General features: G+C 37.9%; 1 protein-coding gene and 1 long non-coding RNA gene across 2 annotated transcripts in view; both read left to right on the top strand.

Annotated features, from left to right (window-relative positions):
- LOC127803561 (uncharacterized) overlaps positions 1-27,791 on the top strand; it is a 50,856-nt gene that overhangs the window by 19,839 nt on the left and 3,226 nt on the right. The window lies entirely within an intron of this gene.
- Positions 7-27,291, top strand: LOC127803568 (uncharacterized). Its single transcript, XR_008023532.1, has 2 exons — positions 7-3,139; positions 27,108-27,291. It is a non-coding gene; the product is annotated as an uncharacterized LOC127803568 (long non-coding RNA).

Raw genomic sequence — 27,791 nt, 5'->3', positions numbered from 1 at the left:
GTGAGTTCAGCAATTTTTCACTTCTATTTATTCTCTTTTATAACTATCCTAAACAGACAACTTTTTTCTTTATCTCTGCATATTTTCTTTACAAATATCTGAAACAGAGACCACCTTTTTACTTATACTATACGTTCTTGGCTGTTGCAAGACATTTTTCCCTATTTTTGAAATATTACTCCATATTCTGTAATGCTAAGTTGGAATGGTGTATACGGGGAGATTAATGTCTTAGGCGGTGGGATGTGGAGATGAGGCCTTATAAATGCATGGATGATTGATATTGATATTATCAGATCAGAATGTTAATTCACAAAGGAGGTAAGTAACTAGATGGTTATCCATTAATGTGGACGTGTAAACTTGGTACTCAAACCTTCATAATTAAGTCCCAAATATATCTATGATGACTTTTAAAGTACTAAAGGGAATTACATTTTAAACATAAATTATGAAAACAATTTTTCTTTGGAAGATAGTTTGGTGGGTGCTTGAAGTGTGGAAACCACATTTTTTATAACTATATAGAAAGAGAAAATAATAAAGTAAGTAAAAATTATACTGTGCACCCTACGGTTTTATGAAAATACAGGAAGTACCCCCCACATTTCATAAATTATGGACGGACATTAGTGAATGCCCTTTAAATAGTAATTTTTATTTATTTGCAGATATTTTTACCTAGATTAAACGACCAAGTTGCCCACAAGATAAACCTTCAGAAATCCTAAAGAAAACCTGCACGTGAAATGGACAAGTGTAATTAAACCTTCATGAAAAACTTTTAACAAAAACCAAATTTCAAATTTCAATGGACAAAACTCCAACCAACTAAACGTAAAAATTCTTCAAAGCACATATAAACAAACAGAGAATCAGAGACAACTTTCAACATTAAAAATACAAACCTAGATTCATTTTCCAAGCAAACAGAAAAAAAAACACATAATATATTTATGCAACCTAGAAGCAGAAGGAGCTATATTTATGCAACCAGAGCTGCAAAACAAAGCAGGAAGATAAGTCCAATCATTGCCTGTGTATAATAAGGAACAATTAAAATAGACCATCAACAATGCAGCTCGCCATAATATATTTAGAGTTTGCCTTTGCTTGTATTTTCTGTAAACAAATAACAGATCAATCTAGAAGGTCCAAAGATCTTATTGAGAATCAAAGTGATGAAAAATCCAGAAAGAGAAAAAAAAACTAAAGGCCTGTTTACTTGAGAATGTTTTCTGTTTTCCATCTCTAGTTTTCATCTGTGTTTCTAAGTTTCCATTTTTACAGAAAATTAGAAAAAAGGGTAAATGCTTTCATTTATGTTAAATATGAAACTAATTTTAGACTCTAGAAAACGAGAGAATATGTTTAAGATCATGTTATTTTCTACTTGAACTAAAACTGAGAATAAACTAACATTGATTTATCCTTATATTTTATTATTTTTTGTCCATTTTTCAAAACTATTTATTGTATTTAAGTAAATGATAACTCTAAAATTAAAGAAATATTATAAAATTTGGTGTTAACCTAAGGTTCTTTAGAATTGAATCTTTAGATGAATTATTGCCTCTCTCAACCATATATACCCTCACGGATTGTTAATGAAGAAATAACAGAAACTGAACAACAGAATGATAAATTGAATTAGAAATAGGAACAAGAAATCAAACCACCCAACTGAGCACTGGTTTATCCTGATTCAGATTGCCCCTGAGGACAACCCTACATCTAGCCTTAGAATCCTCCCGAGAGCAGCCTTACTTTATTGAAAACAGATAAGTACAACAATATCCGAGTACACCCTCAATCGCTTACCATGATTACAAAGGATTGTCTCTTCTTTCTGGCCTTTCCTCTCATAACAAAACAGAAGCAATACTCTCATAGAAAATGAATTTTGTCTCTCGGCTAACCCGCTGCCTCCTTATTTATAGACTAAGAGGGCGGACATCCCAATATAATTACCGGAATTAGATATTACCAGTTTAACCCCCAAACTTAACTAAATTACAGTTGGAACCAAATTAAAACTGCCTATCTAAACATTAGCTGATTATTACAATTGCCTTCACTGATCTTTTAGGAACTGACTTGAGGTAAACTTATCACATTTGGTAATTAAAATATAATGTAATTATAGATATCATCATATAGAGCATGTCATTCAAAAAATAGTATTTCTTAACCAAATAATATTAAGACTACCTAGTTGCCACACTAACGATTGTTGTAGTCATTCCATAATTGGCCTGCAATGGTTCTCTCTAACAATGCTTATTTGTTGTTGTTGAGACATATCTGTCAAAAAACCTTCTTGGCCCATTTGATGAGGTATCTCCAAACCTTCTCTTCCATAAAGTGTAAATAAATTGTCAGCTCTATCTTCTTGCCAAATAAAATTATGAAGTGCACTGTAGAAGATAAATAATTTCTGTTTATTTTACAGTTGTTGTAAATTCTTGTTAGAATACTACTTGTGTGCTATGGTTAGGATACTGGTAGATTGTTTTAATTCTGTTGTTGCAATTAGTTTGTTGTAACTTGCTGCAACTTGCAAGTTGTTTGTTAACAAGGATTAGCTGAATATAAATACTCGGCTAATTCTTATTTCTGTCATTTTTGAGAAAGACATTATCATTCAGAAAAAATTTCTCTCATTTTCTTGTGTTTCCTCTCAGTTTTCTTCTGTTTTTTGTCTTCATTATTACCTTGAACCTCTTGCTTCATGGTATCAGAGCCATAGACCAATGTCAATGGTAGAAAATCAAGACTAATGTAGTTCTTAATCTCTGCATCGATCTTGTTCTCTATCATCAGCATTGCAGTCAAACTTTTCTGCAGTTGCAAAAGCTTTCAATTTCATTCCTATCAAACTAGATAGCAACAATTACCTCTATTGGAAGGCACAGATCTTGGCGACTATTAGAGCCTTCGATCTGATGCCGTTCATCAACAAATCCACACCTCTGGTGAAATACATTTTAGATCTAGTTCTACTGATTCGAATGCAAAGGTTATAAATCCTGATTATCTTACTTGGATTAGATCAGATCAACTTCTTCTTGGCTAGCTATTTTCTACAATTGATAAGGAAGTTCTTGCACAAGTGATTATCTGTGAATCATCTGCTGAGGTATGGTCTATCCTTGAGAATTTGTACTCTCAGCAAATTGTCGCTAAGTCTTTTCAATTAAAGCAATAGTTAAGAACGGTGAAAAAGGATTCTCTCTTGGTTAATGAATATATCCCGAAGATCGAAACCATAGAACATGCTCTAGGTTTTGTTTATGTTTCTTCAATCAAGCCTTGAGTGTTTTCTATCTTCAATTAAAGTACAAGATTCTTTCTTTCTATATTTTATAAATCTATTTTAATCTTTCTTGAGGTTTTGTTCCGATTTGATTTGTGGGTGCCATATTGGTATATGGGGTTCAATTTACTAATTGACGTGTTCTTGGACCTAGGAGAGTCTCCTTCGGGAGAGTCACCTTGAGGCACCAAAGAGAGGTCACTGGGAATACTTGAGAGAGGCTCTCGAGAGGGTTTCCCAAGGACGGTTAGTGTATTTAACTTCTCTCTTTCAACTTTCTCTCCTTAAGTTATCTTTGGGGAGGGCTTACTGTTTTGGATACAATAATGATAGTATTAAACATGCATATCATTTAATCAAACACAAAAATACCAAACATCTAGGATGGTGGTAAATGAATTTTTTCTAAGAAAGCATAAAAACCCTAAATTGTGAAAGTAAAAATTGGGTAAAAAGTGAAAAGATAAGATGAGAAGGCAAAAGCCAATTGGAAGATTTGAGCCTAAAAGTGGTGGGTTTAGGGGGGCCATCTCCTTGAGATGTGTGCCTTAATTTAATTTCCTACTTTGGCCTTAATTACGTTCCTTTCTGGGTCATGAAAAATGGACCCCAAGCTTTTGAAAACCCACAACTTAGAACACTCTACAACCGTTACTACGTTGGCTTCAAAGGTTTATTGATTACTTCCCCATTGTTCTTTCCTTCCCTTGTCTTTTAGTAGTGGCCTTGCAACCTTCCAAATTTTGGGCCTGTACTTGTGTCATCTTCTTCAATCAAGCTTGGAGTCTTTTCTACAAATGTTCCTTTTTTGAATCCATTATCAAATTAAGTGTAAAAGGCAGTCTTCATCTTGTCATGCACTACCTTCAAATGAAAACATAGCTTGAAATAAAATTGTATGTTAATAGTGGCATGCACAATTAGGACATCCTTCCTTTCTTGTATTACAACTAGTGTTGAATAAAATTCATATTCCTTGCTCTAGTTCTTTTCTTTCTTTCTGTGATTCATGTAAGGTTGGAAAATTGCATCAACTTCCTTTCTCTACTTTTAAAATCACAACAAAGAAACCATTGGAATTAGTTTATTTTGATCTATGGGGTCCATCTCCTATTGTCTCTACAGAAGATTATCAATATTATATCATTTTTGTTGATGCTTATACTAGATATACATGGCTATATATATTGAAATGTAAATCTGATGCCTTATCCACTTTTGTAACCTTCCACAAATTTGTTGAATTACAATATCAATCCAAGCTTAAGGCCTTGTAATCTGATAATGGTGGAGACTTTCAAGCTTTTTTACCATAATTTCGTGATTATGGTATTCAACCTCGTCCAACATGCCCACATACTCATCAACATAATGGAGTTACTGAAAGGAAACATAGGCACATTACTGAGATGGGTCTTACTTTATTAGCCCATATTCATATGTGCTTATAATTTTGGGTAGAAGTATTTCAAATTGTTGTCTACATTATAAATATGTTATCAGCCTCCCCTTAATTTTACCTCCTCTTTTGAATTGCTCTATCACAAACAACCTAATTATTTGTTTCTTCATCCCTTTGGATGTGCTTGTTTTCCTTATATTTGACCCTATAATAAGCACAAGTTTGATTTTCACTCAACAAAATGTGTGTTTCTTGGGTATAGTCATGTTCAAGCTAGTTATAAGTGCTTACATCCGTCTGGTCGTGTTTATGTTTCTCGACATGTTCAATTTAGTCTTAATGATTTTCCTTTCCTACGTTGTTTTCCTCTTCTTCTTCTTGCTCCTCTTGATCTGTTTCTGCTTCTAACAATTTTTCCACTCTATTTCTTCATTCCTTTTCTTCTTCCTCCCTTCAGGTAGTATAGTCCTCTATTCCTTCCTTATCTTCTTCTACTAATCCTGCTCCTTCTATTCATCCTATGATTACATCATCTAAATCCAAATAGCTTTTGTCCTCTTCTCCTCGTGCTTTAGCGAGCACTTCAGAGCCTACTGTCATATACCTAGGGATTGGACTGGAAATTGGAAGAACTCGAAGGAATTGGAATCAAGAACATAAAGAATTGGAGGGGAAATTGGTCAAAATTGGGGGAGATAATAGACAGAACAGAGAAAGGGAGAGATTAGTAGAAAGGAAGGGAGGAAATTAGAGAGAATTAGAGAGAGAAATGACGAGAGGAAATTTGGGAGAATTTAATATCATTTCAACATAACATTCTCATCCTTAACTATGGCTTATATATAGCCTAATAGCCTCCCACATCCACCCATGTGTAGAACAACCATAAACCTAACTGCCTAAAGTTAAGGCTAAAAGAAAATTACAATTATTGTGTAATGCATGTAAGCTACTACTATTATATTTACTAACCTATCCTTGGGGTCATGACAATTCCCTCCTCCTTGAGAGAGTTCTTGTCCCCAAGAACTTGCAACGATTGCACTGTTATTTCTTCATCCAATATGAGCTCTCTCTATCTGGTTTATTTCTCTCTCTTTTTCTCCGTCTAGGCCTATTCCTCTTTGCCCTTATGTCCTCATCAACTGGAACAAAACCACAGGTTATTACCACAGCTCTTACAATTGAAATCAAGGTTGCATCTACCTCAAAGGTGTAATGGACCATTCCTCTTGGGTTTGCAATAGCTACCCAATCAAGATTGCTGGTACTCCTAGTTTGAGGGTCCATTATGGTGCCAAAACATGTCAATATGTCCACATCAAGTGCCTTTAATGAATTTAGCTGCTTTCTGTCGTAGGTAGCTGCTGAAACTTGCAACCTTAAAGCCTTCAAATGATGATCATTTTGAAATTCACCCATTCGACTGGTTACCACATATGTTCCCCTCTTCTCATCATCTTAAAAAATGACAGCAACACGGTGACACTGTTTATGATCAGGAAGACTTCCTCCTGTTGGTGTTTTCTTCACTTTATTGTTAGCTAAGGAATGCTCAGCATTATCTGAAACCAAAGGCAATGGAACAATATCCTTAGGAACTCTACTATCAATTCCATTTCTTACAAAATTATGATCTAGGACACCACCCAATCCTTTAGTCCATGCACTAGTCACTAGGGGTAACAAATTGGCCTTGGCTTCGTCAATCACTTTATCAAATACTTTCCCATTTTCCTCTTGCAGCCTTTCGGTAGTTGCCTGTTGGGGTGTTATTTCTTCTTCTAACTTCTCAATCACAACGGCATAATTCCTCTCAAATTCTAGAAATTCCTTGTTACTTACTGTTATTCTTGTCATCCGACTGACTACTTCATTCAGCTTTAGTTTTGGACTTCCACAATTATCATTTGGAGCATCCTCGTCAAGAACTTCTTTTTCAAAGGAATCGGGGTGTTTCTTTAATTCTCCTTTTGCCCAAACACCTTGGATCAAACCTCTGGAATTGTTGTTGTTGCTTTCAGCACTATCATTACAGTCATCCTCCTCATCAATTCCGCTTAAATTAGAATACTTCTTCTACTCAAAATCGGAGGTTAGCAGTGAATCAGTTTGCCGCCTTCTTGACTTCTTCTTCGGTTGCTCCATTTTAAGGAACTCCTCTTGGGTAAAACTTCCGTGATAATCATCTGAAACATTTCTTCTCAATTTATTGAAGAATTCAGTGAGAAGGCTGACTTGATACATTTTAGCTAGCGTCATCCAAAAATTTTTGTATCTCGTCGCGTATGTCGCGTATAACACTGCCGATCTCCTTGCGCAGTTTGCTGACTTGATTATCTAATTTCTTTTCCCATGTCTGATGCTTCAGGCCAAACTCCTCAAGATTTTTGTTGCATCCCACTGACAATACAACATTCTTCTGTTGCTGCAATTTAGACTTCACTTGTTTCATGTGTGCACTGCTCCCCATGGCCTCATGAGCAAGACATCCCACTGAAAATGCAACACTCTTCTATTGCAATTGAGACTCCAATTGTCTCATGCATGTACTACTCCCCATGGTCTGACTTCTCACGAACAAGGCATTGCGAAGACCACGGAGTAGGAGTTTTGTACATACTGAATCCCACACTTCCATTCGGTATCTACTTCATAGCAATCACCTAGGATAAACGATTGCGTCACAGCACTCAGCGACCCTCAATTCCCTCGCAGAATGAGTTGCCTGCTGGCAATAGATTCGATCCTCGCCTCAAAGAACACCTGCTCTTCTTCACCTTTCCAATTCGAACAAGGTTAACTCGATTTAAAAGCCAGAATCAATCTCTAGTTTCCTTTACTCACAATCTAGAATTTGATTGAAATTACTGTCTGTGGAATTCTTTTCACTGATTCACTGCTCAACCACTTCACCGGGGCCATCGGAAACACTATCAGAACTGCCTGAGTTATCTCCCAAGATTATTGCCTACTTGCTATTGAGTACTAATCTGACTCTACAGAAATCATAGCCAAGGATTAACTGCTCTGTTAGCCTTTAGTTCCTAATCGAATTGCTTTGCTCTTCTCTCGGTTGAATCGTTCTTCATTATGTTAAGACTCAGATTAGAACACTGCTCGCGCTTGTCTATCAACACTGAGACCAATGAAATCATTGGAGTTCTTGAATTCGTCGGAAATTCGTGGGGATTTGCTTTGCATTCCACTTTCGGCCTCTGATAGCAGCTAATGCTCAACCTTTGTGCTTCGGAATCGATTTTTGAGGATCACCCGTAGTGATTGTGGATCAGATGCTAAGAATTTCCAAACTCCAGCCGAGGATAACCTCGCTTTGTGACACCCTCCAATTTAGACCTTACAATGATAAGAAATTAGCTGCCTATGGTGTCGGAACTCAACGAATGAAAGAAGTCGAAGGAATTCACCTATCCAAACCCATACAACTTTGAGCCGAGTTCCGCTTGTCCCTTCTCGATTTCGATCAATCATTGATTCCTTTCAAATTAGATCTAAAACATGGGAAATCTACTGCTCGATCACTTCGGCAGGGTTCACCACGCTTCCGCTGCTTTGTCACTTCGATAGAGTTGTCAGAATTGGCTTGTAGATTGTCTCCGAGCAAATGGCTTCCAAATCTGCTCGAGCTGCTTCGCCTTTCCACTTCGAGCAAAACTTTCTGCAATTCATGGCCGAGCGTCAACTTCTTCCTCGCCTCTAAGAAAAATCAAACAACTCTTCTAGATCACAAGTCACGATTGCCTGTCGCTCAGCTTACCCAATCGCTTCCTGCGATTGAACCGGCCACTCACTCCTTGTCACTCGCAAGTTGAAACGAGATGTGATTGTCAAACCTCGCGCCTTCTTCGATTGGTTCCATGACCATCCTTCCAAGTCGCCTCAGTCAATTTCGAGGAACACCTCACTTGGTGACGATCCGTCCTTGGTTCCTTAGGAGTCGGATCCATAGTTATTAAAGGCGCGCCTAGGCGCAAGGCGCCTTAAGGCGCTAGTTTGGCGCCTTGCCTGGGCTGAGGCGAGGCGGTTTCAGCAAGGCCCTCGCCTTGCAAGGTGAGGCGTTGAGGCGAGAGGCACGCCTCATGAAACTTGTGCCTGCATCCTCTCTTCCTCTTCTCTCCAGCCTCCCCTCTTCTCAGTTTCAGCATGCATACATCACAACTTATTTACAAGCAAAGGTCCACATTTTTTTTTATTTATATTTTACCTTCCATTTACTTTAATACATAAATGTAAATAAAAAAGTACCCCTCATTTGGATTCAATAAAAATATCTAAAAAATCAAAATCCATAACAATAAGAAAATAGAATTTTGGTTTTAGTAAAAACTCAGGATTTAGCGATTTTACCACCCCCAAAATACGTACCTACTATTTCTTGAAAAATTCATTAAAAATTATTTTAACAACAATGAATATTAGCTATCAAAATGCTGGGAAATAGTTTTTCAAAATGAAAACATTCTCTTATATGTCTTCTTATAATGCGCTAATCTTCAAGACTTAGAAAAAATGCGCTAATCTTCCAGACCTAGAAAAATAGCATTTTTCAAAATGAAAACATTTTCTTGATTGTGGACTTGTAGTGTTTATTGATTGTGGAGAATACTAAAGCTATTCCAAAATGTCTTCCATCAATAAAACAAAATATTGGAGAGTACATGCAAAAGAAGAAAAATAACAGGGATGCGCAAAATATGGCACCGTAAGATGATGATTTTCAATTTGGTAAACGATATGATGATGATGATGATTAAAATTTTTTTATTGATTGTGGAGTTGTAGTGTTTATATGTTTGTTTAGAACTTTGCACGATGATTAGTACTTGTTTGAGTTTGAGACTTTAAGTTTGAATTTTGATGATGTTTCTAGTTTAGAAATTGCATGATAAATGAATCAACTTTGATGTTGTTAGTTTAGAATTTGAAGATAATAAACATTAATGATATGCATGTGTTATTATTGATAATTTGATAGTTTTTTTTATGATTTTACAAGATTTTGAGTTTATTTTCTAAAAGGTGCGCCTTGCTTCGCAAAGGCGTGCCTCGCCTCGTGCGCCTCGCGCCTCAGGCTCCAGGACCCTTTGCGCCTTGTGCCTTTCAGAACTATGGTCGGATCGGAATTGTTGGTCAATCGGTTCTTTTGAAGCTCCTTGATAGTTTGCCCGTATTGTTGAAATTTCACCACTGAGGACTGATTGTCTCTATTCTCTAAATCATTGTATCTGCCTCAATTCTCGTCTAGAATCGATTGAAATCACAGTTGAGGAACAATGCTATGATACCAATTAACATATACCTAGGGTTTAGCCTAGGGATTAGACTAGAAATTGGAAGGACCCAAAGGAATTGGGATCAAGAACAGAAGGGATTGGAGGGGAAATTGGACAGAATTGGGAGAGATAGTAGACGAAACATAGAAAGTGAGATATTAGCAAGGAGGGAGGGAGGAAATTAGAGAGAATTAGAGAGAGAAATGACTAGAGGGAATTTTGGAGAATTCAATATCATTTCAACATAACATTCTCATCCTCAGTTGTGGCTTATATATATAGCCTAACAGCCTCCCACATGCACCCATGTACAGAACAACCATAAGCCTAATTGCCTAAAGCTAAGGACAAAGATTATAACAAAAGGAAAAAGAAAATTACTATTGTGTAATGCATGCAAGCTCCTACTATTATATTTACTAATCTATCCTTTGAGATCCTTGGGTCATGACACTACTTTAGTCTGTGATGCTCTCTTGAATCCTCGGTGGGTTAAACATCGTTGTATGGAGAATGTAGAGATAGGTTATTTAGGTTGGAAGTGATATGGTTTGTTGCTCTAGAATCAACAAACCATGAGGGTTCTCCATGATAGGCAGGCAAAGAGGGCTGGGATAGAGTTTCTGAAGGTTGAGGTAAATTACCGTAGTGAGCCCCTTGAACATAACCTACATCACTCAAAAAGACCTCATTAGAATCACTAGGGATGGTTATATATGCTCTCGGATCTTATTATGTCACAACACTAGGCCTTTCAAAATTTTGGCTAGGAGTCCTTTGAAAATTTCTATCAAACCTATGGTAGCACTTATTAACAAAGTTACCAGGTTTTCCATACAATTGACAATAAACTCTCCTAGCATTAGACCTTCCACGCCCTTTTCCTCCTATGTTCATATAACCACATCCTCTTGAAACAAAACCACCTCTATTATGTGCAGATCTATTTCCATTTTTAGGCCAATAAGAAGCGACATTAACATGCATGGACAATGATGCAGCACTATCGAAATTAAGAATAAAAGAAATCGAAGCATTCTTAGCAGCTAGCCTTTGTTCATGCATCAATAAAAGAAAATGAACCTCCTCTAAATTTATGTCGTCCATTTGATAAGTGTTGAAATCTCAAGTGGTCGACCACATGGGTTTCGAGTGTTGGGTATGCCAAGGTTGTGTGTTCAAATTCTGGACAATGTGGTAAGTATTGCTTAACTACATGAGGGGCCACGGACACGAGTTTTTGACCCAGACTTACCTTGGCCTGGCCTGATGGTCCGGTTTGGGTCAGCTCGTAGGTTATAGGGAGGCAATGCTCGCGCTGAAGGCGAAGCTCTTCGATTCCTACATTAAAAAAAAAAAAAAGAAAGAAATCTCGAGATCAAACAGGGTTGGTAAGACAGCTGTTACAGCTATAAACATTGATTGTAAATGGCAGATTCTATGGAGGTAATCAAGGAAGACAACAAAGCAATCAAAGAGGGCTGACAAGACAGTTGTTATAGCTGTAAACATTGACTATAAATAGCAGATTTTATGGAGGCAGTCAAGGATGACTTTTTTTTAAATTATGATGACTTTTGTATTCTTTCCTTTTGTATAAGATTCCTAAGCTGGAAATTATGAGGATATAAATAGAGTACAATCCAAAGGGGGCAAGGTTAGCAAGCAAAGACTACTTGTCCCTTTGATTTATTCTCTATTTATAAACTCAAAAATTATAGTTTAGAAATCTTAAACAAAAGAAAGAATACAAAAGTCATCTTAATTACAACTCTTATACAAAAGTCATCTTTGATTGCCTCTATAGAATCTTCCATTTACAGCTATAACAGTTGCCTATTGACTTATTCCTTGATTGCCTCCATAGAATCTGCCATTATAGCTGTAATAGTTGTCTGCTGACTTATCCCTTGATTTTAGAGTAAATTGTGATATTTCCAACACTCCTCTTCAAGCTGGTGAGTGAATATTCTCTATTCCAGCTTGTATGTAATTTATTCAAATGTAGTTGTAGGAAGACCTTTTGTAAAGACATCTGCCCATTGATTATTTGAAGAGACAATGGTATGGTGATGAGCCCATTGTCTAGTATCTCAGTCTAGTATCTCTTTGATGAAATGTTGATCAATCTCTATGTTTAGTTCGATCATGCTGCACTAGGTTATGTGCTATGTTTATTGCTGACTTGTTGTCACAATATAGCCTCATAGGTTCTGCTCTTTTTAATCCCAAATCATTGAGAATAATTCTCAGCCTTAACAACTCACAAATTCCGTGAGCCATTGCTCTTTGTTCTGCCTCAGCACTAGATCTGGATACCACTGGTTGTTTTTTACTTCTCCACAAAACAATATTTCCTCTAAGAAATATACAATAGCCTGTAGTAGATCTTCTATCTGTCAAGGATCCAGCATAATTACCATTCGTATAAGTTTCTGTAGTTAATTTTCCTCTTCTTTTAAACAAAATTCCTCTCCCTGGTGTGGCTTTCAAATATTGTAAGATTTTGTGGACAACTTGCTTATGTTTTTCTCTAGGATCATGCATAAATCTGCTAACAACCCATACCGAGTAGGCAATATCAGGTCGTGTATGAGATAGGTAAATTAATCTTCCTACTAGTCTTTGATATTGACTGACCTCTATCAACATCACCTCTGTCTTCTTATCCTCCCAGTTTATGGTTTTGCTCAATTAGAGTACTGGAAGCTCGACATCCTAGCTTCCTTGTTTCTTTGAACAAATCAAGAATATATTTCCTATGGGAAATAAATATGCCTTGTTTAGAGTAGGCAACCTCAATCCCTAGGAAATATCTCAACCTTCCCAAATCTTTAATTTCAAACTCTTTAGCCAACTGAATCTTCTCTTTTTCTTTTTCAATATCATCATCCCCAATTACAATTATATCATTAACATATACTAAGAGGATAGTGAGTTTACCTTCCTTTGAGTGTTTGATGAAAAGGGTATGATCTCCTTGGTTTTGTCAATATCCCATCCTTAGCATAGCTTCAGTAAATCTGCCAAACCATGCTCTAAGGGACTGCTTTAGTCCATAGAGAGCTTTCCTCATCTTGCAGACTTTGTTTGGCCCAAATTTGACATCAAAACCTGGTGGTAATTCCATGAAAACTTCTTATAAATCTTCATGTAGGAAGGCGTTTTTAACATCAAACTGTTGCAAATTCTAGTCAAAGCAAGCTACAAGAGATAATAGAATTCTAACAATATTTATTTTAGCCATAGGTGCAAAAGTTTCTTGGTAGTCGATCCCATAGGTTTGAGTATAGCTTTTAGCAACTAAGCGAGCTTTATGCATTTCCAATGATCCATCAGCTTTGTATTTGAGCATATAAACCCATTTACAACCTATTACCCTTTTTCCTTTTGATTGATCAATCACCTTCCAAGTCTTGTTTTTTTTTAGGGCATTCATTTCATCCCTCATAGCAAGAGTCTAGTTCTTATCTTTTATCGCTTCATGAACGGTTCTTGGGATAGTTATGGAGTCAAGATTTGAAAGAAAGGTTGAATGATGTAAAGATAACCAGTAAGAGGAAACAAATTGAGAAATAGGGTGTTGAGTACACTTATGAGGTACCCTTCCTCAATGCAATAGGCCACTCAAGATCAGTAGGATTTTGAAAGTCAGAACAACCAAATTCCAAAGAATCATTACCTGATGTCGAGTTGCAATTGGTAGCTCTTGGTCCAAATTAGGTTGTGGTCTTCTTGAGTATACAAGTATAGGCTTCTTATGCTTCCTTGTCCCTTGCTGATTTAGAGATTTCAACAGTGAGGCTGGCATAGGGGAGGATTGATTGCTGGTTATAGAAAGGTCATTGTCATGATCAGCGGCTATAGGCAAAGGCAAAGGATAGTCTTGGTCAGTGGATGTAAGCAAGGGCTGGTCTTGGTCAGTTGGTGAAGTCTGCAAGAGCTGATCATGGTCAGTTGCTGCAGACAAAGGAAGGAGAAAAGCTTCATCTTCTGAATTGGAATAGTGCTCCCCCTAAAGATGAAGGTTGAGAGAAGGGAAAAATGGTTGATCTTCATGAAATGAGACATCAAGAGATATAAAGAACTTTCGAGAAAAGGGGTGATAACACTTGTATCCACTTTGAGTGTTAGAATAACTAAGAAATAGGTATTTAAATGCTCTAGGGTCAAGTTTAGTGCGGTTGATTTTCTGGATATGGACAAAAGCGGTCCAACCAAAGACCTTGAGAGGTAAATCAATCAAATATGGTAGATGAGGGTAGGAAATAGAGAGTTTTTGAAGGGGACTTTATTGGTCAAGGATCCAAGATAGGGTTTGGTTGATAAATTGTGTAACAGTTATGACTGCTTCCCCCAAAAAATAAGATGGAACATGGGTGTCAAAGAGAAGGGCTCGAGTCATATTTAGAATGTGACAGTTCTTCCGCTCAACAACTCCATTTTGCTGAGAAGTGTCAACACAAGAGGACTCATGAATGACCCCATGGGATTGAAAAAAATGATATAGGGCATGATTAAAATATTCTCTCATTGTCTGTTCGGATATGCTTTATGTGAACCCCAAATTGAGTATGGATGAGTTGAAAGAAATGTTAAAGGATCTTTGGAACTTCACATTTTTCTTTCAGCAAAAATAGCCAAGTGACCTGAGTATAATCATGAATAAAAGTAATGAACCACTTAGCCCCATTTAGATTAGAGACTTTGGAAGGATCCCATACATCAGAATGAATTAAATCAAAATGAGCTGAAGTTTTTATTGATGAAGGTGGAAAATATACATGATGGTGTTTAGCAAGTTCACACACTTCACAATGAAAATCATTAAGAGAACCAAAGCTGAGATGACCTAAATGTCTATGGTGAAGCCAAATATCAGAATGTTTAGGTGATTTGAGTTGTGTTCCAGTAGGTTGTTTCTTAGAAGCAACAAGAGCCTATACATTATCAAGAAGATATAACCCATTCTAGACTTTAGCAGCTCCAATCTTCCTCCCCGATATTCGATTCTAAAATACACAATGGTTGTTAGAAAAGTTAATAATGCAGTCTAGATCTTTGGTTAGTTTGGAAATAGAAATGAGATTAGTAGTGAGTTTTGGTACATGAAGGACGTTAGTTAAATGAAGAGAAGGTGTTAAGGTAATTTGGCCTTCACCAGCAATAACAAGAGAGGATCCATTGGCAATAGTTATTTTGTGATACCCTCAACTTGGTGTATAGGAAACAAATGAAGTAGAATCATGGGTCATATGGTCAGTAGCACCAGAATCAAGTAACCAACAGTTAAGTGGAGATGTTCCAGAAGCTTTAAAAGAAGAAGAAATAAGACACTTACAATTCCGGGCAAATGAACAAGAACTAGAGTACTTGGAGAGTGAATCAAGGAGACTTTTTGGTTGCTCAATCTCTTCTTTGATATCAATACCCGATGAGAAAGTTTGCCTTGGCTGAGAGTTGTCTTGATTAGTGAGATTGACCTGGCCATTGGGAATTCCTTTAAAATCTCCCAATTTGCTAAGTATTTGTTCTTTTCCATGAAGTTTGTGTCACAAGATGTGGCTGAGATGCGCAATTTAATTTCTTTTTTATCTTGCTGTCATTTTATTTCATTTACTACTAAAATTTCTTGCTATTGTAATTTTGTTATTTCATTTCCTATCTGTAATTTTGTTATCAGATTGTTGCCTAGGGGAGCCCACGAGTGAGGGCCAGAATAGGATAAAAGCGATTGTTATAACTGCCTGAAGGGTATGATTTGTTGCGGCAGCACCCTTGCTAAGAGTGTGTATACTCTCCAAGGCACTCTTGGAGGGGATTATCGATTATCTGAAAGAACAATTTGAATTCTCTCTCAATTTCTCTCAGTTCTTTTCTCTTCCTCTATTCTCTTTCTCCCTATTCTTCTCTATATTTCTTGTGATCTTTCTTTGTTGCTATTATCTGGTTCTCACCGAATTAGAAAAGTCATTATTGTCACTGCCTAACAATGACAATTTGGTATCAAAGCTCGTTCCTGGCCAGAGTTCAGTAGGTGGGTAGAAGATGGCGGAAGGAACCCGCATGAAGAACTTTGAGTCGCAGTTGCAACAAGTTAGCTCAACCATGTCCGAGTTCCAGAGTCAAGTGGACCAATTGGAGCTGGGGAATGAACGAAACCATGAGGCAATCATGGTAATCGATCATAAGGTGGAAGGCTTTATCGAGGGGTTGGAAAGGAGATTGGACAGGGCTCTCTCTCAAAAGTGCAAGGATATCATGTAGATGAGGGAAGAAATGGGAGCACAACTTCAATAGTTCATGGTGATATTTACACGCCATAACTCGGTAAGAATTGCCCCTGATTTTCTCCCTAGAGATAGAGCATAGCCTGTTTTACGAGATAATGGAATGAACCAAAGGCTTGAGACTTCTGAAATTGAGATTGAACAGGATGAGGAGGTAGAAACCATGATGGATCCGGGTTAGGGAGATGCAGGGACATCATCAACATCCAGGGTTTCCTATGCCTCAGATGGAGATCCCTGTTTTTGAAGGAAATGACCCCAGGTGATAGGTGAGAAAATGTGAGCGCTTGTTTGACTAGTATAGCATACCAGCGGGGAGAAGAGTGGCCTTAGCAGCAACTTATTTTGATGATATGGTAGATGCTTGGGACCAAGGTTGGACTAGAGTAAGGGATAATCCCACCTGGGAAGAGTTTACTGATAAATTATGCGAGAGGTTTGGGGAGAGGAGTATGTCTGATATTATCGAAGAATTTAATAAGTTAAGGCAGGTGGGTGAAGTAAAGACTTAAGAAGGTTTGAGGAGCTCAGATCATTGATGATCAATCATAACCCTCACCTATCTGAGGCTTATTTTGTGTCTAGTTTTTTAAGTGGCATCAGTAAGGATTTAAGACCCATGGTAAAGATGATTAGGCTATGGATAGTTGAACAAGCTGCTTACAGGAGATGGTGGTGGAGGCCTTGATGAAGAAGCAAAGGCAACAACAGAAGGCCATAACAATGGGGAATTTTAATCAAGGAAGAAGAGGACTCTAGCGTGACTGGGTTAAAGGCGACCCAAGGGTGAAGAATTTGGGGGGATCCAGCTCAGGTGGAAAGAACAATGATCAGAAGAGACAACATGGCTTATGTTTTAGGTGCGGGGATAAGTATTATCCCGGGCACCAATGTAGGCGCCAACTGTTACTGTTGGAGGGATATCCAGTGGAAAGTCATGAAGAAGAAGAGGAAGAAATAGAGGATTGTGGGGAGTTAGGCGAAGAGGATAATGGAGAAATTTCAGTACGTGCATTGAAGGGGTTGACCAACAACAAAATAATTAAGGTGGAGGGAAAGGTGACAGACAGTAGGTTGCTGATTTTGATTAACAGTGGAAGCACTCATAGCTTCCTAGATGAGGGCACTGCTAAGAGGTTGAAGTGTCCACTCATGGGAACACAACCCTTGAGTGTGATAGTGGCAAGTGGCAGTAGGGTGTTGAGTAAGTCAACTTGGCATGGATTTAATTGGGAGATGCAAGGAGAGCAGTTTGAGGCAGATCTTAGGCTGCTGCAATTGGGTGGTTGCGATGTGGTATTGGGGGTCGATTGGATGAAGGGGGTGAGTCTCATAAGTTTTGACTTCAATAGGATGGAAGTGACCTTTGATAAGGGGGGAAAGAAAATGACACTCACAGAGAGAAAAGAAACTGGGACTTGCAAGATGTTAATTGGGAAGAGGTTGCATAGGGTAATCAAGAACAAATGGTGCCAACTAGCCCAATTGTTCTCGATTATGGCAGTAAAGGGAGAACTCGAAGAGATGAAGCGTGGGGAATTGCACCTGACACTTAGCAATCAGCAAGGGAAGCTTGGTCAAGTACACCCTCAACACCTTATTGATGAATTGCTGGTAGAGTTTAAGGACCTATTCGTTGAACTTATCACCTCACCCCCTACCCTTGGATCATTCCATTAACCTTAAGCCAAATTCAGAACTCATAAATATTAGGACTTACCGTTACTCCCCAATCTAAAAAACAGAGATTGAGAAAATGGTGAAAGAAATGCTAAACCAATCATTTATCAGACTTAGTCAAAGCCCATTTGCTTCACCAGTCCTCCTAATAAAAAAGAAAGATGGATCTTGGTTTATTGCCAACTAAATGTCCTGACCATCAAAGACAAATTTCCCATACCTTTTGTAAAAGACCTAATGGATGAGCTACATAATGCCAAGTTATTTTCAAAACTTGACCTTTGTTCGGGCTATCATCAAATCAAAATGAAATCCGAAGATGTCCATAAAATTGCTTTCAGAACTCACCATGGACACTTTTAATTCTTGGTGATGCCCTTTGAGCTCACCAATGCCCCACCAATGCCCCTGTCACTTTTCAATCACTAATGAACCAAAATCTTTGAGCCCTACCTAAGAAAATTCGTACTTGTATTTTTTTATGACATCCTTGTTTATAGCCTAACATTGGACTAGCACTTGAATCACATAAGAACCACCCTAGAGGTCCTTAGATTTAACCAGCTCTTTATCAAAAGGTCTACGTGTTCCTTTGGTCAAGGTTAGGTGGAGTATTTGAGTCATTTGATATCAGGAGATGGGGTTAGTACCGACCCAGAGAAGGTGGAAGCCATGTTGGCTTGGCCCAAACCCACAACAGTAAGAGCATTGAGAGGGCTCCTCGGCCTAACTGGGTATTATTGCCGGTTTGTGAAGGGGTATGGAATTATTAGTAAACCCCTAACTGACCTCCTTAAGAAGGGAAATTTTAGCTGGGGGCAAGAAGCTGAGAAAGCCTTTGATAGATTGTAAGAAGTAGTGAGCGGGGTGCCTATCTTGGGATTGCCAAACTTTAGCAAACCTTTTGTGCTAGAGACAAGACGCTTGTGGGGTGGGCGTTGGGGCTGTACTGATGCAGGGAGGAAGGCCTTTGGCATTCCTAAGCCAAGCCTTAAGCCCTGGACATCTTGGACTGAGCATTTATGAGAAGGAGTTCTTGGTAGTCCTGATGGCCGTGGAGAAGTGACAGCACTACTTAGAAGGAGGGAGGTTCATAATTAAGATAGATCATAAGAGTTTGAAGCATTTATTACAACAAATGTTACAAACTCAATTGCAAAAGAAAGGAATGGCCAAGTTGATAGAACTGAACTATTTGATACAATACAGGAAGGGCAATGAAAATGTGGCTATGGATGCACTTTCGAGATGCCACGAGGACGGGCATGTTGCAGTTATCACCACTGTGATTCCTGAGTGCTGCCAGGAAGTTATATACAACAATGGGGGGGATGAGCAGGTGAAGAAGATCTTGGAAAGGATTGTTGTGGAATCTAAAGAAGTTGAGGGCTACACACTGGTGGAAGGTATGTTGAGATTTAAGGGTAGAGTTGTCATTGGTGGCAGTGAAAGTCTCAAGAAATTTTTTTACAATCCCTACATGAGTCACCTTTAGGGGGACACTCAGGCATTCAAAATACTTACCTTATGGTGAGACAATTATTCCATTAGCCCAAGCTAAAGGCAGATGTGAGACAATTATTCCATTAGCCCAAGCTAAAGGCAGATGTGAAGGGATTTGCTGTGATACCTACAAGATGTGTAAGCATGAAAATGTGGCCTACCTTGGTCTTCTTCAGCCCCTACTGATACCAGACCAAGCTTGGTTTAGTGTGTCAATGGACTTCATTGAGGGATTACCTAAGTCTGAGGGGAAGGATAGTATACTGGTTGTGGTTGATAGGTTCTCCAAATTCGCCCATTTCATAGGATTGGCCCATCCATACACAGCCCAAGAGGTGGCGAGGGCATACCTAGATCAGGTAGAGGCATTACATGGGGTACCAAGGATAGTGACAGATCGTTATAAGATCTTCACAAGTGTCTTTTAGCAAGAACTCATGAGGTCTATGGGAACGAAGCTCAATATGTCTACGGCCTGTCACCCCTAATCGGATGGACAAATTGAGAGGGTGAATCAGAGTTTGAAAACCTACCTAAGGTGTGTTTGTATCTTGCAGCCCAAAGGCTGGCATTGGTGGTTGGCATTGGCCCAATGGTAGTATAATTCCACCCTCCACACCTCCCTAAAAATGTCCCCATTTGAGGCCAATTATGGTTACAAACCTCCTATTTTGCTAGCCAAGGGTCATACCACTGCTGCTTCAATTGAGGAGTACCTGTAGTAGAGAAGGTTGGTTCCGCAACAGTTGAAGCAAAAATTGGCATCAACCCAAAATAGGATAAAACAATATGCGGATAGGAAGAAAAGTGACAAAGAGTTGGAAGTCAGGGAGAAGGTGTATTTGCGGTTGAGATATGCCCATTTGAAGTTAAATCACCCAAGGCCCGATGTCCAAACTCAGCCCCAGGTACTTTGGGCTATTCCTTACTACAACTAAGGTAGGGAAGGTGGCCTATCAACTACAACTTCCTAAGGGATCCCAGATTCATTCGGTATTCCATGTGTCCCTTTTAAAGAGATAAGTAGGCACCGAACACGTTAACCCCACATTACCATCATTCCTTAAGGAGAAGGATAGGGTGGAAGAACTGGAGGCCATCATGGACAGAAGGGTGGCCTACAACCTAGGGGTTCCTCTTATCTAAGTTTTAGTAAAATGGCAGCATGGGGACACCGGTAGCAACACTTGAGAATACCTACCAAGTCTGCTTCAACAGTTTCCAAGAGCTGTCAGTCTTCTTACCATTTCTTGAGGACACGAAATCTTTTAAGGGGGGAGGAATTGTCACAAGCTACGGTCGAGATGCCAAATTTAATTTCTTTTTTTATCTTGCTGTCACTTTATTTCATTTACTACTGATATTTCTTGCTATTGTAATTTTGTTATTTCATTTCCTAGCTGTAATTTTGTTATCAGATTGTTGCCTAGGGGGCCCACGGGTGAGGGCCAGAATAGGACAAAAGCAGTTGTTATAACCACCTGAAGGGTATGATTTGTTGCGGCAGCACCCTTGCTAAGAGTGTATATACTCTCCAAGGCACTCTTGGAGGGGATTATCGATTATCTGAAAGAACAATCTGAATTCTCTCTTAATTTCTCTCAGTTCTTTTCCCTTCCTCTATTCTCTTTCTCCTTATTCTTCTCTATATTTCTCGTGATTTTTCATTGTTGTTATTGTCTAGTTCTCACTGAATTAGAAAAGTCATTATTATCACTGCCCAACAGTGATAGTTTGAAACAATTTTCTTTTATGTGTCTTGGTTTCTTGCAGTAGCTACACCATAAATCATCCTTGTTGAACTTAGATCTTGCTTTTGTTGTAGCTGGTGTGGAATTGTTTACTGCCATAGCAAATCCAGTAGATGCTGGTGGATCAAGCATGGCAGAGCGCCGTGTCTCTTCTCTTCAAACAATAGAGAATATTTTTGAAATAGAAGGCACATGATCCTTTCCTAAAATTTGCACTCTTACTTGGTCATACTTTAGGTTAAGACCAGTAAGAAAATAAAAGATTCTATCTCTCTCCACAAATGCAAAGTGAGTTTGAGTATCTTCTGAGGAAATCATTGTCTTATTTTGGTAATGATCGATCTCAAACCAAATACTAGTAAAAGTGTTATAATAATCAGTCATTGTCATCTCTTCTTGCTTCATAACAGCAGCCTTGGTCCCCAACTCATAGATAATTGTTGCATCTTGCTTCAATGAATAACTTTTGCGGAGAGTCTCCCAAATATTGTGAGCAGAAGATAGAAACATGCAGTTTCTACTTATTTCTGGTAGCATGGAGTTCCAATGCCATGATATAATCATAACACCTTCTTCATCCCATGCCTTAAATCTTGGATCGGTAGAGCTAGGGCCCTTGCCGGTTAGGTGAGACAGTTTTCTGTGCCCCTTTAGATAGGTAGAGACAACTTGAGACCTTTGTAGATAATTCTTTTCATGGAGTCGATAAGTTGAATTGATAGGATGAAGATCACTATGAGAGCTAGAGCTAGGTGCATGCTGAGAATTACTTGAGAAATCAGTGGGTTGATCCTCTACTGGAAGATTAGAAGGATTTGGAGTGATTGTAGACATGGTAGTGGCAATATATGCTAAATAGCTGCAGTGATGAAGACTGGTAAACCGAAAAAAAGTGGATTGAAGGATCGAAGGTAGCGGTTTGAACACCAATGAAGGTTGCAACAACACCAAAAAGCCTTAAGGATGGCGGTGGAAATATTAGGGTTTCAAGAAAGAAGGCTTTGATACCATGTAAGAATAATAGCAAGCAAAGACTACTTACCCCTTTAGTTTATTCTCTATTTATAACCTCATAAATTACAGGCTATAAATCTTAAACAAAAGGAAAGAATACAAAAGTCATCATTGATTGCTTCCATAGAATCTTCCATTTACAGTTGTGACAATTGTCTCCTGACTTATCCCTTGATTACCCTCCATAGAATCTGTCATTTACAGTTGTAATAACTGTCTGCTGACTTATCCCTTAATTTTTGAGTAAATTGTGATATTTCCAACTGAGCTATTTTTTCAAATTCAACTTCACCGTGAATAGTATCATATAGATGAACAGTATCATATAGGTGAATAGTGTGTGAACAATTGTACGAAAAATTGTACTGAGAAAAATCTCAAGAAAGACTGGAGGGGTCACAAATGGTCCCACTTAAAACCCAGACTCCTAAGACAGATTTTTTTCTAGACATGCACTTTATAGCACGATATATCACTAACACCACTACAAATATAACAGACAAAACTATTTAATATAACAACAAATAGAACACCAGATTTTAACGAGGTTCAGCCAATTTTGCCTACTTCCTCAGACACTGCCAAAAATACTTCACTACAAATACTTCACTATTTTTCAAAGAGAGAGATGCAAATGAGAGAGGAGAATACAAAGCCTTATAAGTGAGAATGCTAATTTTGGGATGATTTATATAAGAGGCGAAGGGTTTATTTTATAGTAAAAGGAAAACCCTCCCAACCCACATTTTAACGATGTGGGATTTGGTAGAGGAGCCACCAAGTCAACAAATCTCCACCTTAGCGAATTTTTCAAATTCCAACCAAAATCTTCAATTTTCAAAATTCTCATTAAAGAAGCTATTATCTGTAGCGTCTTCAAATGCGTTTTGAAGCGTCAACTTCAAATACTAAGGATATTATTTAAGCCCTCAAGGCACAGGTCAAGTGGTTGGGCCACGATAAACTGAGATTCGCACTAGTAGGTCATGGGTTTGATTACTTGCCCTGTGCAGTGAGGTAAAGCCTCCACCTGTGATTTACCTCTTATGCCGAATTCGAGGGCACGAGCGGCGGGGAACCGCGCAAGGGCGATAATCTCAAGGATATTAATCAAGTCCAAATAATGTTGGTTCTTGACTGTTGTCACTAGCTTAGTCGTCATGTCAGTAAGATTTTCAGTGGTTCGGATCTTCTGAATTTGTATCTCACATTCTTTTAGAATTTCTCTTATAAAGTGGTATCTTACGTCGATATGTTTCATTTTTACATGATAAACTTGATTATTTGCTAAGTGAATAGCACTCTAACTGTTACAATGTACCTTGTACTTCTGACAAACTCACAATTCATCAAGCAACTCATAAAGCCAAATTGCTTCCTTCACAGCCTCTGTAACTGCCATGTACTCTGTTTCTGTCGTAGACAAAGCAACTGTAGACTATATGGTAGACTTCCAACTGACCGGTCGTAGTTCGACGTTTATCCAGATCACTACCATAGTCTTCTATCATTTCCTTTAATTTCTATATTTATGTTTATTTATTTTATTATGGATTTTATCATTTGTAATATGAACTAAACTCTATAACTAGGGTATTTTGATTTAATTTAAATATGATAATTCCCACAAAGCATAGTAATTTCAAGAAATTCAAACTCGTAAGAAGACTTCTTTCCTTTTGCAATTCTCCTTCAAATCATGCCTCCAATTTAATATTATATATATGCCGTGGCCTCCAATTCCATACTCTAATAATATATATATATATATATATTGTGGCCCCTTCTCCACTTACCTTCCTTTTCAATTCCATTCAATTGCCGTGGGCTGCTCCTCCTCCTTTTAATTCTTTATTATTAATATGACACCAATTCCTCCACTAATTGCTTCAATTTTTCCTCAATTGCCATGGGCTGCCTCCTCGTACTCCTTTTAAATTATTTATTATTAATTTATAATATCAAAATTAATATTATAAATTAATCAAAAATATCTCATTTCCTTAATTTCTTTTGTCACTCCTAATCGAGATGAGAAGGTGGGTAAACACATAGTTGGTTATTGTGATTCCGACTATGGTGATGATCTGGATAAACATCGATCAAAGAATGGTTATGTTTTCACTTTAGCAAAGATATCGATTAGTTGAAAGTTTACCTTACAATCTACAGTTGCTCTGTCTATGACAAAAACAGAGTACATAGCAATTACAGAGGGCACGAAAGAAGCAATTTGGCTTTATGGGTTGCTTGATGAATTGGGAGTTGGTCGGAAGTACATCAAAACACACTGTGACAGTCATAGTGCTATTCACTTAACAAATAATCAAGTTTATCATGCAAGAACGAAACATATCGACGTAAGATATCACTTTGTACGAGAAATTCTGGAAGAATGTGAGATATAAATTCAGAAGATCTGAACCACTAAAAATCTTGCTGACATGATGACTAAGGTAGTGACAGCAGTCATGTATCAACATTATTTGGACTTGATTAATGTCTTTAGTGTTTGAAATTGGCGCTTCAAAACTCATTTGAAGACATTACTGATGATGGCTTTTTTGGTGAGAATTTTGTAAATTGAAGATTTTGGTTGGGATTTGAAAAATTCACTAAGGTGGAGATTTGTTGACTTCGTGGCTCCTCTCCCAAATCCCACATCATTAAGATGTGGGTTGGGAGGGTTTTCCTTTTACTATAAAATGAGCCTTTCGCCTCTTATGTAAATTATCCCAAAATTAGCATTCTCACTTATAAGGCTTTGTATTCTCCTCTCGTTTGCATCTCTCTTTGAAAACTAGTGAAGTATTTTTGGCGATGTCTGTGGACGTAGGTAAAATTGGTCGAAACTCATTAAAATCTGGTGTTCTATTTGTTACTATATTAAATAGTTTTGTTTGGTATATTTGTAGTGGTGTTAGTGATATATCATGCTATAAAGTGCATGTCTAGAAAAAAAAAATATGTTTTAGGAGTGTGGCTTTTAAGTTGGACCGTTTGTGATCCCTCCAATCTTTCCTGAGATTTTTTTCGGTGCAATTTTTTGTACAATTGTTCACACACTATTCACCTATACGGTTATTGTTCATCTATATGGTACTATTCACGGTGAAGTTGAATTTGGGAAAAATAACTCAGTTGGAAATATCACAATTTACTAAAAAATTAAGGGATAGGTCAGCATATAGCTATTACAACTGTAAATGGCAAATTCTATGGAGGGTAATCAAGGGATAAGTCAGAAGACAGTTGTTACAACTGTAAATGGCAGATTCTATAGAGGCAATCAAGGATGACTTTTGTATTCTTTCCTTTTGTTTAAGATTCCTAACCTGTAATTTATGAGGTTATACCCGAGAATTTCTTTTGCTTGATATTATTCTTACATGGTATTTGAGTCTTCTTTCTCGAAACCTTAATATTTCCACCGCCATCCTTAAGGCTTTTTGGTGTTGTTACAGCCTTCATTGGTGTTCAAAAGGTAATACCCGAGAATTTCTTGAGAACTTAAGTGTAATTTTTATAAGCTTAAGTGTAATTGTTTATTGGGGCGTAAGTGGAATTTTTCAAAACTTTGGGGCTAAAGTGTAATTTAGAGAACTTGAGGGCTTGAGGAAGAGGGCCAAAGTGAAAGGGATGGAAAGATGAGGGACCAAACAACAAAATCGCCATGTGAAGCCTGTTATGGCCGTTGGCATCGACATCAAATGGCCGATCAAACAAAGGGATAAGGACATCATGGCCTAAGGGATAAGCCTAGGGCGGTGGGGCGATCTGATTTGCCGAAGAAACTGCTGGAAATGGCTATAAATAGCTGAGGTTGAGGCCGAAGGTTTCTTCAAAATTAATTCGTGCAATATGAGTGTTTGGGAAGAAATTGAGGGTTCTTGATAAGGGGATTTTGTTCTCCAAGTTGTGGAGATCATTTCTGCAATTTTTGGAAAGTTTTTGTGTTGATTTGAAGGTGTTTTGAAGCTTGTCGAAAAATCGGGAAACGTCAGAGTAGAGGTTTAAACGGCTAAAAAGAGGGTGTTCAGCCGGAATTTTTCACAAAATAGGTGTGTCCATTGTGTTCAGGTGGTTGAATAGGTCAAGAGAGGAGGAGAAATCAAGAAGAAACAAGACGAACTAGGTGGCCAGTGGCGAAGAAGTTGGAGAAGATGACTAGCTTCGGGCGCATGAGTGAGGCGTGTGGGCAGCGCGTGAAAGGTAAGAAAAATGGAAAAAAGAGAAAAAAAAAAAAAAAGAGGAAAAAAAAGTGAAAATTTTTTGGAAAAATTAGGAAGTTATGTTTTATTAATTTTCCTAAAAATTTGGGTAGGAAATTATTTGGTCACGCGTTTCAAGGTCATAACACGCATATCGAGGAATCCTGAGAGGTTAAATCAAGGTGAGTGATTTTTCTCGAAAATTTATACATAATATGTTTTGCCTAAATTGAGCATAATTTTCACAAGGGTTGCCAAGTTATATGCAATTTATGTACATCTTGTCATATCTGTACTTGTTTTATTGCATTGATAGTTGTGATATTTTATTTGGCATGATTTTGTTGGCATATCGATACTTGTGTTGGGGTGGGATTTTGCCCTAGTAGTGTAGCCATATTTCTCCAAGAGTGTTTGCCTAATACCACAAGAGTCTCTTGTGCCGGGGATGGATCTTCCCCAAGGGTGATTGCCGGGATGATTGCCTAGGGTTCCATGCCGGGGCTAAATTGTTGGTGAAGGCTACGTTAGGGTCTTGGTTTATTCATGTCCATGCATCATTCATTCATGAAATTTATTTTAACCCTCACTTAGAAGATTCATCTTCTAATTTGAATTTCTATCATTGGAATATTTCACGTTTCAGGTGAATCGAGCAATAAGAAGGGAAAATGAATGACCGAAGCATAGTTTAGTTTCAATTCATGATGTTTCCTGTGTCTGAAGCAGTTTTACATGTTATTTCATCTATCGGATATTGTAATTTATTGGTTGTTGAGAGCAGTAGTGCTCAATCGTGTTTGTATGAAATTACGATATCTTTCAGGTTTCGATTCTAGCTTCCGCAAGTGTTTTAAGTTACCTTTCCTTAGCTTCCATATGGAATGCTGAATGTATTTATATATGGAGATTTTATATTGAGAAATTTGTGATGAAAAAAAAAAAAAAAAACGAGAATAACGACACATTTTGAAGGGCGGGTCGTTACACAAACCACTACCTTCGATCCTTCAATCCACTTTTTTCGGTTTACCAATCTTCATCACTGTAGCTATTTAGCAGATATCGCCACTACCATGTCTACAATCACTTTAAATCCTTATGATTTTCTAGTAGAAGATCAACCCACTGATTTTTCGGATAATTCTCAGCATGCACCTAGCTCTCATAGTGATCTTTATCTTATCACTATGAGATTTAGTTTATTGACTCCATGAAAAGAATTATCTACAAAGATCTCAAGTCGTCTCCACCTATCTAAAGGGGCGTGGAAAACTCTCACCTAACTGGCAGGAGCCCTAGCTCTACCGATCCAAGATTTGGGGCCTGG

The sequence above is a fragment of the Diospyros lotus genome, chromosome 1 (genome assembly GCF_014633365.1).
Source record: "Diospyros lotus cultivar Yz01 chromosome 1, ASM1463336v1, whole genome shotgun sequence".
Lineage (NCBI taxonomy): Eukaryota > Viridiplantae > Streptophyta > Magnoliopsida > Ericales > Ebenaceae > Diospyros > Diospyros lotus.
The sequence above is the reverse complement of the archived record's forward strand: the minus strand, read 5'-3'. Positions and strand labels throughout refer to the sequence as shown.